Source organism: Pocillopora verrucosa, chromosome 12 (genome assembly GCF_036669915.1).
Source record: "Pocillopora verrucosa isolate sample1 chromosome 12, ASM3666991v2, whole genome shotgun sequence".
Classification (NCBI taxonomy): domain Eukaryota; kingdom Metazoa; phylum Cnidaria; class Anthozoa; order Scleractinia; family Pocilloporidae; genus Pocillopora; species Pocillopora verrucosa.
In genome coordinates, this window is record NC_089323.1 from 12,468,662 (window position 1) to 12,482,954 (window position 14,293).

A 14,293-nucleotide genomic window follows, 5' to 3' on the forward strand; every position below is an offset into this window, starting at 1 on the left:
TGACCTGAATAATGCCGTCATAAATGACATTTAGGCTCAAGGGGTGGCTTTTTATTCAGAGGAGGGGGCATTTATTAGGGCATGGGCACTTAATCAAGGAAATGCAGTAACCAAACACCAAAAATGATATTAAGCTTTTACATAAATTGTGTAGATCGCAAGCTAGTTTTACCATTAGGAGGAAATTAAATGATTTTTTTTCTGTTTCTAGCCATGCAGGCACTTGGTGGCCAAACTCTTGGTGCACCTCAGATTATTCTGTGTACACCATCCATGGGGGGGTCAAGCCAACCCACACCTGTGGAGAGATATGCAGGTAAAAAATTCAATTGAGTTTTGCTTTACTCTAAGATAACTTCTATTCTGGAAAAGCCTCAGCCATTAACTGAAAATTTGAAGGTTACTGTAGGAACTCTCTTGATGCAAAAGTATGGGTATTTCCTCATAGTGCATACAAAACAAGAAAATCAAAGCTAAAGCTATTATAATTAACTTTCTTTTTTGTTATTTTTACAGGGAGCTTTTTTGACTTTTCCCAAATAAGTGAGGCGGTGCAAAGGGCAGCAGAAGCCGTGGAAATTGCACATGCCAACTGGTAATAGATCTTTCTGGAGTCCCTTTCTTGTTGGATAAAGCTTTAATTTTATGTGCACCATGATATTCCAATATGGTACAATTTTGTCTGATACATGGGCAAAATTGATTAAAGACCTCATGTAATCAAAATAGTGCTCAAAAAATTGTTGTCAACAGTACTGAGCAACTAACTGGACATATTTTAATAGCCCAGGCTTGCATAATTGTCAGGCTGAAAAAAGTGTTCATTTTGCCTAAAAATGGCCATAACTTGGATCAAGTTGTAATCAAATAAATTAAACCAAGCTTGCATCGCAGAAAAAACTGTTAAGTCCTGAAATCAACTATACCTGTCACTCTGATGAAGGGCTAACACTCAAAAGGCAAGCGTAGAAACTCTTTACAGTGTCCAATTTGCATTTATTTAAGATTATCTTATTTTACCCTATAATGTGTCAATTGTCTCTAAACATATTTGATTACTGCTAGGAGGAAGATTTTGGAATCATGAGCTTTGCAGAATGAACAAGATGAGGTGTGCCATGCAGCTCAGGAAGCAGATGCTTCTAAAGTATGGTTATTTCAACAGATTTTTACCTTAAAACAAGGAGATTTCTTTAGCCTTCTTCTGCCTTAACCTTCATTATTACAGTGGTTGATACAGCCTTTATTTTCATACATACAAGTTATAGATTGATTGGCTAGTGGGCAACAGGTTAAATGTTTTTTGATAATTATATGCACCAAACTAGTCAGCAAGAAGGGGAAAAGGACTGAATGGTAATTTAGAATTTGATTGCATCAACCATTACAAATCATTTGAGGAAATTCATCATTCCAAATGATGAAAAAATTGATTTCTTTTTAGAACCAGCTGCAAACAAATATTTCTGTCAATAACACTTAAAGTTAGAGACTTAAATTTGGTATCAGCTACATCTTAATTATAAATGTTCTTACTTAACAACAGAGGAACCAACAACAAGGTGCAGCAAGGCCAACATTTCAACCTACAGAAAGAAAAGACAGAGAATTAAGCCTCCCCGTAAATGATATGGTAAGTGCTTCATATCTGAAATAATTAAGACTGTATTTGTGTTGTTTTAAAATGCTCTTTCACATAATGCAAACCCTTTTGCAGCTTACTTAAATGGGGTTATACATACATTTCAACTCTCACAGCCAGCAAACATGCTCAATGAGATCTGGAAAAACATAATTATAAGAAGAAATAGATAAAATATTTCAAAGGTATACATTTTCCATCATTATGTTGTCTTTTTCAAGATACAAGTAGCTCTTAAGATTTAATGAATGGAAAACAAATATGTTTCTGACACAGGCCGAAGAAATACGCAATTTGCGAGAAAATCGGATGAGAAAAGGACCAAAAGATGGTGTAAAGATTAAAGTTTACACACCCAGTTGTTTGTTCAAAAGAACGTTTCACAGAGGAGGTTGCTATCAAGTAAGTATGCATGATAACCTTGAAAGCAAATACAGCTTTAAAATAATGTACACAATAATCCAAATGTTTTGATATTTTAAGAAATTATAAGTGTTATAATAGCACCACAACATGAGAAAGGAGATTTGCTTTTAAAAAGTGCTGCTGCACATCCCCTCATGTAGCTCATATTATGCAATTTTTTATTAACTACTTGTAGGAGGTGTATGACTGGCTTGGGAGTAGCCAGATGCAGCCATTGTTCTTTTCCCTGGAGACACAGGAAAACAGGACAGTATTTCCAACAGAGGCTATTAAACCTCCTGGAGAGGTGCTGCGGCTAGTAGAAAAGGTATTGAATCAATTAACCAATTCAAGTATTGGTGTGTGGTATTTTTAACCCTTGAATTAGGTTCAAACCCCATGTTTCTTTTTTTGCAATCAAAAACTGCAGGTTATTTGATAATGCCATTCGGAGAACTTTGTTATCTTGTGAGCAATATTCAGTTTTCATCAATCACTGTATGTTGGGCAACACTCTAAAATGAACTACATGTTTGAACATTCTTTGCCAGTCAGACTAGAACTGAGTTGAAGTTTTTTTCTTTACTTTCAGTCTGAAGAGGAAATGGAAAAACTCATGTCAGAGTCCCCAGAAAAAGTAAGTACACATGTTGTACTTACAAGTTGAGGCTTTTTAACACTCTATTTCATCTCTCCTGACTTTTCATACTGCTTCATCCACATGGCCACATTTATCATAACATGTACCAGAACACCTCCATATGTGTGTATCATCTGTTGCCTGCAGATTGCAATTCTTTCTGTCTGTGTAATTTTAGCCAGACATATTCCAGTTTTTTTTTGTCTGGTTAAATGTTGGGATTAGGTGATATAGGAAACCTTAGCTAGGGTTAGATTTGCCAGCAGCTGCTTGGCTACAGATGCTTACACACACAAGCCTGGTTAATTTGATGACCATTATCTTGGTTATATTGTTAGTCACTAATTCCATATGTTCTCATCAAGATAATATAATTGAACATCATTATTATAAAATACTATTATAATAGATTACTTTTACTTTATAAGATCCTTTTAATGCCTATAATGTACATCCCTTGATATTTTGAAAGGTTATAGTGAACATTCATGTTATATTAAAGCATCTACAGTTAGTAATGAATTTCCTGAACACCTATGATGATAAAAAAAGACCCTGTCCTTGCTTAAATGACAGAAAACACAAGGGATGTTTTCAGAAAGTGTATAAAAGTGTTTAAGTATGAGATTGAACGTAAAGATTTTGCATTTAAGATTAAGTGGATTGGAGAAATTTAGCACGTTTAGTTATTTTTAATGCCCCAGTCTTCTATGTTTTTAACTTTTTTAAGTGCAAATTTTTTTTTCTTCTGGTCATTTTTCCCCCCTTCACACAGTTTTCAAAGTTTACGTGGTTAGTCTTTTAATGCATTTGGTGATTAAATTTTAATTTACTGTTGAGAACATCTACAGTGTTTTCTGTCAATGCCAAATCCAAGAGCAATTTTGCGAGCATTGCTTTAATAATAGGTTCACATGCACACATTTATAGATAACTGAAAAGGAAATAGGGAGGGCATTGACATCTGTCCCTTTACGTACTTTTGCAACTAGAGAAAAACACACCTGAAATTCCTCAACTCAATGTATTTCAGAAAATCTTACAGCTAGATTTAGTGTTGGAAGGTGCTTTTGTACCTGGAACTTGCAACCTGTACTATAGAGGTGGATGGTGTGTTTCTTTGCAAGGTCTCACCTAGAGCTCTATTGCTAGATTTGACAGCGGAAGGTGCTTTTGTACTCTGGAGCTTGCAACTTCTACTATAGAGGCCAAAGGTGTATTTGTCTGTAACGGCACAACTAGGGCAGGGGTTCACCTGGTGTTCTATTACTAGATTTAGCAGTGGAAGGTGCTCAAGTACTCTGGAGCTTGCTATTTCTACTATAGAGGCAGAAGGCGTGTTCCTCTGCGAGGTTTCACCTGGAGTTCTATGACTGGATTTAGCAACGGAAGGTGCTTTTGTACTCTGGAGCTTGCAACTTCTACTATAGAGGCAAAGGTGTGTTCCTCTGCAGCCCTGGGTGAGGACTCACCTGAAGTTCTATAGGTAGATTTTGTGGCGGAAGGTGCATAAGTACTCTGGAGCTTGCAACTTTGACTATAGAGACGGAAGGTGTATTCCCCTTGCGAAATGGCTTTTGGAATTCCTAGGAATTCCTAGGAAAATCCTAGGAATTCCTAGGAATAAAGGTGTGAATTTTCACGGTAAATTCGGACTGGGAATTCCTAGGAATTCTTAGGAATTCCCAACCATAGCAAGTCTGGTTCTAAAAACCTAGAAATTCCTAGAAATTCCCAGAAATTCCCAGAAATTCCCAGAAATTCCCAGAAATTCCAAGTTTATAGCCAACAGGACTTGGAATTCCTAGGAATTCCCAGGAATTCCATGGAATTCCTACTCAGAGAACCAATGACTTTCCCTGAAAAGCTGTAAATCTAAAAAATTCCTGGGAATTTCTGGGAATTTTTGGGAATTTTTGGGAATTTTTAGGAATGTTTAAGAATTACAGGGAATTTTAAGCAAAAATTTGAGGCTAATGATATAAAATAAATACTTTAAATTAAAAAAACCCAGCTAAAAATTCAAGTATTCAATGAAATTTATTTAGAAGCTTAATTAAGGCTTACATGTAAAATATTTTTGATTAATTATTAACATCAATGTGTGGTAATATTAGGATGGAATTTGATTTATTTTTCTTTTCTTGAAAATTTCATACGGATTAATCCTCAATTACAGCTATTCATATAAAATAGTTCTAATCAATCATTAAATTTGGTTTGACACAAATTTTGAATAAAATCTGTTGATTCTTTTCCATAAAATACAATATCTTAAGTTATATTTATATAGTTATATTCTTGGGAGTGAAGGGGCTAATTACAGACAAATAAAATTGATTTTTTGATTAAAATCTTGTTGTAACTGTAACAATAAATTAGAATGAAGTTATCCTAAACTGCAAACTTAGCTGCTGTTTGTACTGTTTGTATTTTTTTTCCTGGGCTCACAACGAGTTGGCCTTTTATATTGGAGTTAGTACATCTCTCTCATGGATTTTACTAAAAAAGGGCTGAATACATTATTGTGTTTTTACCAAGGAGGGCTTCTTTATGTACTAAGGTTTGTTATGAATCTTGAATGTTCCCAAACGTGACTAGAGGAATCTTGAAACCTTACTGATAGGTTTGTTTCATTGTAAAGCATAAGCTTAAGAAACTGCGGCATGCAAGTGACCGATTCGATTCTCAGAATTATTCTAGTTTCAGTTGCGCCGAGCGTTATGTAAGCTTAATTCAACCCGCTACATCTATTCTTTTATAAGATTTTGATCACAACGAATATCGCAATTTTTACTCACCACAAACTTTCAAAATCGTAGCTTTACAGATGGCCACTCGACCCTTGTTTGTACCGGTCCATATGTCAACTGTTGTCCCTTCTTCTAACTCCACGGCGCCAACGACTTTCTTCTCTTTTACAACACTCACGCTATTCTCGTTTTCCCATTGAACCACAATAAAAGCTATCTTTATAAATGTTATATCAAGCAAAACAGTTGAGAAAAGCGATCAACCGATGAAAAGTACATTCAAAGATGAGCGCCAAATGGAGTCTTCTTTGTTTCCGATCACGGGCATGATCACGTTGATCTTTTAGGACTTGTCATTGGCTAGCAAAGTGAATCCGCTGGCTTGCCGATTGCAGTGTTAAGAGAAGCGCCCAACATTATTCTGACTTCTCCGACCGGTTCTCTGCTTCTAGAAGATGGATAGCTTGGTGATATAAATAAAGATGTGAGCTCACTCTATGTAGAAATAATCGACAAGAATCGATCGTATTACAAATGCACGATTTGTGGCCGAAAGTTGTCGAGGAAACAAAGACTCGAAACTCACTTGAGTTGTGTTAATGGCAAAGGTGAGAAATAACACAAGCCAATCACAGTTTTGAATGCGACTACAAATCGTCTTTTACCCTCATATTTATAAAAGAAGGATACCACATTCGGAAGTGTAAGAGATACATAGATGATCCCAGTGTACCAGTACCTAAATCTACAAAGCTTGACCGTAACAAGCGTTCAGCAACACGTTCCAACACCGCCATCTCGATTCCTCAGTCAGTCGTTTCCACTGAACTTAAAGCAGTATTGATAACAGAGTAGAGTGCGTCTTACAAAGGAGAAACATTTGTACAAGAGACAGGAGTAGCTATATGCGATTACAGAGGTGCGTTGGAACTCTGGTCCACAAATAGTTATGCACTGCCCGAAGTAGAAAACAATTTTGTTGATAGCTGACAGATAGAGAAGAACAACAAGTAAACTTAAGAGCTGTTATTATTGAAGTGTGACTAGCACTTTTCATTTTTATATAAAGAAGGACTTGTAATTTGCATCAAAAATAAAAAGATGTAATATTTTTTTGGGAGATCCAGTGATTGGGACATTTAAGAAATTAAGTTATGAAAGGAAACTTGGTTGGTACTTCTCACTACTAACAAGTCTTGTTGACAAATATTTTCAGATCAGAGTTTCAAATAAAGTAAATTGAAGACGTCATATAAAAGGTGTTTTTCCTCAAAGGGTACATTGACTACCTCTGTCTTGTCTGCATGCCAAATGTTTGCAAAGTGTGTGGATGATCCACAAGTATTGGAACTCTTACAAAAATGTTTTGTAAGAATAAAAACAGCAAAACAAATTACAGCAATTAGTCATGAAAATAGAGCAAAAAACTGAAAAAAAAGCAGCAACAACAATCATGAAAAAAGAAAGATTAATTAGGTGTTGAATTTGTTTGTCTAAGGCATGAAATTTCTACTAAAAGTATTGTCAACAAAAAGTCTCTGACAGTGTTTGAGGCAACTGAGCTTGACTGTTCCAAGGTTTTCTAACAAAGGCAACCAGTAATGTAGGTTAGGGAAGTAAGATAACAATGTAATTATTGTTAATTATTGTGGAAGTTGGCAATTTCCATTTAACATAACTGACAGCTGGTTCATGAGAAAATCCATATTAATGTAAAGATTTACTAAAACTTAGTTTGAGTACTAAATTTCATGATCTTTAAGTTATAATCATGTACATGTATGTATATCTCTTGGTAAGTTTTGTATAGCATACCTTTTATTGAGCCAAAGTTTTAAGCCTCTGAAATTACTCTTTTTCTTAAAACCTTCACATTCAAGGTATTGAGAATTTCTTAGAATTTATGTGGACCTCAGGGTATTAAAATTGCCTCAAATTCAATTCCCAGAAATTCCACACTTCTTAAATTATAGGTAGTTTGTAAAACTGAGAATTCCTAGGAATTCCTAGGGATTCCAAGTCCTCACAAAACTGGAGTCTTCCTTTCCCAGAAATTCCCAGTAATTCCAAGCTTTTTAAATCAGAGTTAATTTGCATAGTTGGGAATTTTTGAGAATTCCTAGGAATTCCCAGAAATTCCCAGAAAACTGGGAATTCAGTTTGCAAGGGTCATTTGCATAATTGGAAATTTTTGAGAATTCCTAGGAATTCCTAGAAATTCCTAGGAATTCCCAGAAAACTGGGAATTCAGTTCGCAAGGGTCCTCTGTGGTGCTACAACTAGGGCGAGGTTTTACCTAAAGTTGAATAACTAGATTTGGTGGCGAAAGGTGCTTTTGTACTCTGGAGCTTGCAACTTCTACTATAGAGGCAATAGGTGTGTTCCTCTACAAGGTCTCACCTGGAGTTCTATAGCTAGATTTAGCAGCAGAAGGTGCTCAAGTACTCATTAGCTTACAAATTCTACTATAGAAGCGGAAGGTATTTCCTCTGTGGCACCGCAACTAGTGCGAGGTCTCACTTGGAGTTCTATCACTAGATTTGGCGGCAGAAGGTGCTTTTGTACTCTGGAGCTTGCAACTTCTACTATAGAGGCAAAGGGTGTGTTCCTCCGCAGCCCTGGGCGAGGACTCACCTGTAGTTCTATGGGTAGATTTTGTGGCGGAAGGTGCTCAAGTACTCTGGAGCTTGCAACTTCTACTATAGAGACGGAAGGTGTATTCCTCTGTGTCGGTACAAGTAGGGAGAGGTCTCACCTCAAGCTCTATCAGCAGATTTGGCGGTGGAAGGTGCTTAAGTACTCTAGAGCTTGCAACTTCTACTATAGAGGCAAAAGGTGTGTTCCTTTGCAAGGTCTCACCTGGAGTTCTATTGCTAGATTTGGCAGCAGAAGGTGCTTTTGTACTCTGGAACTTGCAACTTCTACTATAGAGGCTGAAGGTGTGTTCCTGTGCGGTAGTGTGACAAGAGCAAGGTCTCACCTGCAGTTCCAAGATTTGGTAGTGAAAGGTGTATTTGTACTCTGGAGCTTGCAACTTCTATTTCAGGGTTGCAAGGTGTTTTCCTTGGTAGGGGCTCTGCCATTGTCACTGTTAGTCCAGATTTACCCTTGTTTCATTGAATTAGGAATAAAGGGGTGTTTTTCTCACTTAAGTATCCTTATCAGTTGTAGTATTGTATCATTTCAAAGATATTTTATTTTAATATTAAAATAGAATTAAGGAACTGAAAGAAATGCTGAGAAGTCTTAACTTCCCATTTTTTAGACAAAACTTGGACGTTAAATTCTCCTAGAGAAAGACAAATGAAGATAATCTATTTCTGTAATCAATGATTCTTTGAGCCAGGGATGCTTCTACTCTTCTCCTATTTCCTTCCAGGTGTCATTCAAAGGAACTGGCCCTTTACAAACTGACAAAGATCTTAATTCAACCATTGAGACCAGAGGTATGTTTTGATTGGTTTTTGTTCTAGCCTTGCAAGTGCTTTTCACCTCTTATCTAACTTGAATGCTTTAGAGTAATGCAAACAACACCATTACTACTGAAAGTAAAGTAACCCGGAAAGTTTGTATACTAAATTAAATTAATAAAATTGTACACTAAAATGGTGTTAATGACCCATTTTTCATCTTTTTTAAAAAGAGTGAAAAATAGATGTGCTCCACCATTATAATTGGATAGTTACAAGTAGATGTACACAGAAAATATTAAGATTTTTTCCCAATATTGGAATATTATTTGACTTTGGTATACATTAAAGAATGTCCTCATCATTAAGAAGTTCAGGTCATCAGTTTTTCAAACTTCTATAATCAGGGTGACCACAAAAATAGTGTGGTCAATAGCCAGGACTTGATTGAAGAAATACAAGTAAATAACATTACATATTAGTTTAACAATACTTTAAAAGTTCAATTTAGCAGATGATAGTAACAAGAGCATTGGAAAGAAAGTTAAGAAGATGAACAAGAGAATAAAAGAACTGGACAAAAAGGCAACAAAAGGGGAATCAAAAGACACAGATGACAAAAAGAGGAAAAGAAAGAGAAAACCAGAAGACAATAACAAGTCAAACTTAAATGCAAAAAAAATGAAAGCCAAAGAAGATGACATTGAAATGAACAAAATAAGTAGACGTCAAATGAGAAGGCTAAGAGCTAAAGAAAAAAAGAAAAGTAAAACTAATAAGTAGGAAAATCTATGTTAGGTTTTATTGCAAGTGACCATCTATATATATGTATTTCCATTAAAACATTTTTTAGCTATTTTTCTCTAAAGTAAACTTGAAAAAAGGAAACTTTGTATGGACCTTAGCTAGTTGTACAACACAAATGTGAGAGAACGAGTCGTACTGCGACTTGCTCCCTCACATTTTGGCTACAACATTTAATGAACTGAAATCAAGAGTCTTAACCCTTTAAATCCCAAGATCTGATAGTTAATTTTCCCCTCTAGCTGCTACTCATTTCCTCGCTAATTAGTTATGAGAACTTGCTGCTAGATCAAGATAGCAGCTTCAACCTGACAATATTGAATATTCACATTATCTGTTTGCTGAATAATGTATGGATATTGTAGGGAGAAGTTTTGTGTTAATCACTTCCAGGAGTTAAAGGGTTAATGCATTGTTTTTATATCTCACTCGTAGGGAATTAATTTATTATCACCTCTCTAAAATACTGAATGTCATTGTACAATTTGTTTAGTTTGATTTCAAAGCAACAGGTGTAAATTAAGATTTTTTCACTGATGATGATGTTTAATGTCGTTCTTTTTATTTAAGATTTTTACCTGATGTCCGCTGAATTGTACTCTGTTTGCAAGACAACTTTTTGCTTTAAATACACAACCATTAATACAAAAGAAAGAGAGCCCATAACATGTCATTAACCTTGCTGTTTTAAAATAAAAGATGGGCTTTATACATTGAATTCCAGTTGAGTGGTTACTGATCCCTTGCTTAGTTTGAGCTGGTCAAGTGGTTAACCCTTTACACTCTTACATTGTCAGTCATATTCTGTACCCTGTCTTCTTTGCATCCCTTGGATCCCATTTCTTATAGTACAGACAAGGAGAATTTGTTTGACAATCAGGAGCTTCTTAAATTGGAGTTAATTTCCACCATTGTCTTGACTTTTACATTTGATCCAAGGGTGATACTGTAAGCAGAAAGGAGAAGCCAGTCGCAATTTGGGGGTTTTAAGGGTTCACTGATGGAAACAGTGAATGATAACCGAAATTTAGCATTTTCGTAGACCGTGCTTGAGATAGTGCTGTCAAATTACGCATTTACTGAGCAACAGCAACTGCATAATATTTAGTTTGACGTTCATTGAGCCGTAGAAGGCTAGATTTGTGAAAAATACGACAATTTTTTTGGTTTAAAACTAATGTACAAGCACACAATATTCGTACATTTTATGTGTTTCGGCTTTCAATTATCAGCTTATGTAACCGCGTGTGCCAGGTACACAAAGTTCAAGAGTTTGCTACACAAAGGTATAACATAACTAGTGGCTAGATTCTATGTGCATACTACGAGTAGAGATTTCATAACCCTACCTCAACAGTCATAACCTCCAAATCAGTGCTTGCTTCAACACTTGCGAAGAAGTGGTGCTTATCGTTTTTTGTAAACTAAGTGAACAACTACCCCTAGCCAACGGTGTACCGTGGGAGGTCTGGGACGGAGTCAACCCTGGATAATCCGACTCGTGATTGAGGAATTAATCAAACTCGATCAAACACTCGATTAGTGATGTAGGTTATTATAGGCCTCGATTCTCGATAAGTCTTAATATAAAGCACGGTGATAAGTCGAAATCCATTTAAATAGTAAATACAGACATGGGAAATAATATCAGACACGGAAAATAGCAGACAATGAGTAGGTCTGAAAGTGGCCAACAATAACGGACCCTGTTAATTGATTTCCGACACGAAAATTAATTTTTCGATAGGGAAAATACCCTGACTGAATTTTGAACGGTATGTTACGCCATAGATTATAAATCAGCTTTGATAAAGCGAGAGTGGATATCTTGTGACGATATATCATGGCTTACTCAGATTCTCATGGAGCGTATAAAATGAGTTTGACTCATTGATAGTCAGGCGGCCAAGCAGTCACATCATCAATCACTACTCACTCACCTACTCACTCACTCACTCACTCACTCGCCCAATTCATCAATCAATCAATCAATGGATAGGTCCAGAGATACGTTACACCCATTGAATATCACATTTGTGACCGCAGGGAAATTCACCGGCGGATTTGTGTGCGTGTTATCGGAAATACAATGTTATGACGCGATTGACGAAGGGCTAACGCTCGAAACGTCAGCTTTTTTACCCTTTACGGTGGCTAATTTACGTTTTCAACTCAGTTGTTAACACTAAATTACCTGCTATACTCTCCCACCGACCCAGCACCACAGTTTCTTTAGAAACTGACCTCTTTATTCATTTAGCTAATCAGTTGAGTATGATTTAATCCTTTCATGTATGAATTCGAATTCCGAAGTTATTTAGGTTTAAACTGGCGGGATGAGTTTCCGACTTCTGACAGCCTCGTCTAACTTCTTTAGGTGGATGTGCTTACTTTGAGTACTGACCTTGCATTGGACCTACACGAAAGTTCATGTTTTGGCTAACGCAATCAGAGGTTGATTCTGTTGAGCCGGCGTAAACATTGTGATTAAATACTTTGTTGTTCATTTCGAAAGTCTCGTGAAATTTTTTAGTCTAGTGTTCTAACAAAAAATGTTCAATCTCCCAGGGTCAGCTGGCATACCCGACCATATCTGTCAGTAGTGACTATTAAAGCTTGTTCTTTCTAGCTTACTTAGGAGAGTAGAGAGAAGAGAGAGGAAAGCTGACTGGAAGAATGTAGACAGTCTGCAAAATAGTAGAGTAAAACTTGCTTGGTTGAAGAAGAAGTGTGTCAAGATGTGAGAGCCGTAGAGATTAACAAAAGGGTCACACAGAATGAAATAAGCTTGAATGTTAGTAGAATTGTGTATTAGATCCAGAGAACTGAGTAATTAAAGTGCCTATGACACGAATTTTTAACAAACTCTATTGAGAGTTGTGATACATCGTATTCAAGTAGTAGATAAGAAATGGAAGTTGCGAGTACGAAGATTTCGACGAAAACCGACAAAGACAGTTTCTCGCCTGCGGTGTTCAGGTCAAGATTAGAACAAAAAATTCCATAGCATTTTATTCCTTCGCGCTCGGTCATTTCTCTAGAGTTTCGTTGCTGTAGGGAAATTCCTTTAATAAACCAAAAGCTAACTTTTGACGAAATAGTTAGCCGTATCTCGAGGCACCCAAAGTTTTCACCGAGAAGTCATCTGGTAGTTTCACTGCTAGTCGCTTCTTTCCTCAGAGATTGCAAAGGCAGAGGCTATTCTGGCGATTATCGAGCCGGCCTAACCAAACTGAAAACAAGTGAGTTTATAGTCATCTGATTCAAGTTAATGTCAAATAGGGATTGTTGAAAATCTATCAAAACATGTTTTATTTCAATCTGTCAAACGAGGAAGCGCCTACAGTTGGCTTTCTCTCCCAGCGGAGATAAAACCAGTTACTCTCGATTAACATTAAAGCCAACGATTTACACTAGGTAACAAAACTTAATTCTTGTTACCAAGCTTGTTCGGTCAAGATGGCAAGATATTAGCTTGGGTCTGTTGTTGTTGTTGTTTTTACGTTTTTATGGACCATCATAAACATGTTTGCGTTTTTATGGACTATCATGACTGTGGCAACCAATTAAGCGACCAATGCATCCCACATGAATGCCTTTGTAGGCCTTTTTACAATGCACGAGTCGTTAATAAAGAGATCCCAGTATTTTAGAAAGGATTTTTGGGATCGCCACTGGGTAAACATTGTGAGTTACCACAATTAAGGAAATACACGGGGAGAGGATGTTTCAACGTCCAGAGAGATAATATATGTTTTACCCACCCGCTTTTTCCAAAATGGATTAAGACAATAGCTATACGAGGGTATAGTGTGACCCCGAAAAATTCAAAGTGAGAAATGATTTTACCGACTCCTGTAAAACACGATTTTTTATGAGTGCGTTTTCGTTGGCCGATAGGTGAGTTTTAATTGAGAAGTCATGCCTTCTTCACTTGTCGTATGATATTTGAATCGTGAAAGAAAAGATAGAAAACTCTCAACGACCAAGTGCTTGAGGCACTCGCGGAGAAGGATAAAAACGTCTGCATACCCGCCTTAATGACTCATAGTAAAAAAATACAACAAATCACTAGGATTAAAATTGAACGTCTTCATTTACATTATTATTGTGCAATAGCATCCCATTTCGACATTCCTCTCCTAGCAGTACTCGGAGTTCTTTTTCCATTAATGCCTATGTAAATCACTGAAGAATATCATCTTGAAAAAAAAGAAAAAAAAAAAAAAACAGCAGATAACCTTTTCGGGCATCTATGAGTCGAGTCTTATAACTAACGCAAGTGCATTTTACTATTAGCAAGCATTTTCGCCCAGAACCTGCCTCCGAGGCTGGTGACAAAAGGCCAAATCTCATTATTCGCCATTTAAATCTTAATTGTTTCTAATTTCACATTCATTCAACCTATCGCACTTAACTTTACCCTACTCTAATCTCTGCATGCCGCTCATGCCTAAGTTAATCTTGACACTATCTGCGCGTTAAGGACTCGAAATCCTAATGACGGAAGATTGTAGTTACTCACGGTCCACTTTCTAATGCTCAATAGATTCTTTAGTGCAGTGATAGCCGTGATAATCCTTTTATCGGCCTTTTTCTCTCAAGATCTCATAAGAAATTCTCCTTACTGGCTGCCGTT

General features: G+C 36.6%; 2 long non-coding RNA genes across 2 annotated transcripts; one reads left to right on the forward strand and one right to left on the reverse strand.

Annotated features, from left to right (window-relative positions):
• Positions 1-228: 228 nt before the first annotated feature.
• LOC131778652 (uncharacterized) lies at positions 229-11,096 on the reverse strand. The gene is made up of 4 exons (XR_009339731.2): positions 11,004-11,096; positions 1,743-1,781; positions 1,537-1,586; positions 229-298 (listed from the first exon to the last, which is right to left on the reverse strand). It is a non-coding gene; the product is annotated as an uncharacterized lncRNA (long non-coding RNA).
• LOC131778653 (uncharacterized) lies at positions 2,648-9,447 on the forward strand. The gene is made up of 3 exons (XR_009339732.2): positions 2,648-2,684; positions 8,820-8,886; positions 9,362-9,447. It is a non-coding gene; the product is annotated as an uncharacterized lncRNA (long non-coding RNA).
• Positions 11,097-14,293: the final 3,197 nt, after the last annotated feature.